Below are 730 nucleotides of genomic sequence, written 5' to 3'. Positions count from 1 at the left end.
TATTTTTCCTTAACCTCATATTATCTCATTATAACAATATTCATGAGGTTAAGGAAAAACTTCTTTAAACTTTAATTTAATTTCCTCTCCCTTACATTTATTTTTTTTTTTTGCCCACTCTATCGGTGAACTCAAAATTCAATCAGTCCAGTCAGAAGCTCTGCTGGAGCATGTGAGTCTTCCTCTCATTTCTTATATTCCTTTGTTTTCCACATTTCTCCTCCCTTGTTCCTTCTTTTTATTTTATTTTTTCCAAATACTTATATTTATTTTAACTTTTTTTTCCTTTCTTTTTTTTTTTTTTTACTCATCTATATAACTATACAAATTTTATCCATTTTAACATCCTTTTTTTTTTATTTTCTGCTCATTGTATCATATATATCATTTTTCATTCATACATTTCATTATGTTGATTTAAATTGCTTTTCATTATTTTAGACACTACTTACATATTTCATTATGTTAAGTCAATTACTCATCATTTATGTTTTCTTCTGCATCTTTCATTATGTTTATTTCTTCCACACTTTCATTTTTTAATTTATTTTGTACAATTCTTATTTCTATAATATTATATTTCATCTTCTATTGTTATCAATGAACTATCAATCAACTAATTTTTAATTGATTCATCGTTATGTATACTTCCAAATTTGTTTGTTTATTATTTTCCTTTATTTTTATGTTTCTCTGAGTGATGGTTGTTATCTTTTTTGTTTTCAGCCCT

This window comes from Halyomorpha halys, unplaced genomic scaffold, assembly GCF_000696795.3.
Source record: "Halyomorpha halys isolate HHAL.00 unplaced genomic scaffold, Hhal_1.1 Scaffold44.1, whole genome shotgun sequence".
Classification (NCBI taxonomy): domain Eukaryota; kingdom Metazoa; phylum Arthropoda; class Insecta; order Hemiptera; family Pentatomidae; genus Halyomorpha; species Halyomorpha halys.
Note: the sequence above shows the minus strand (reverse complement) of the source record.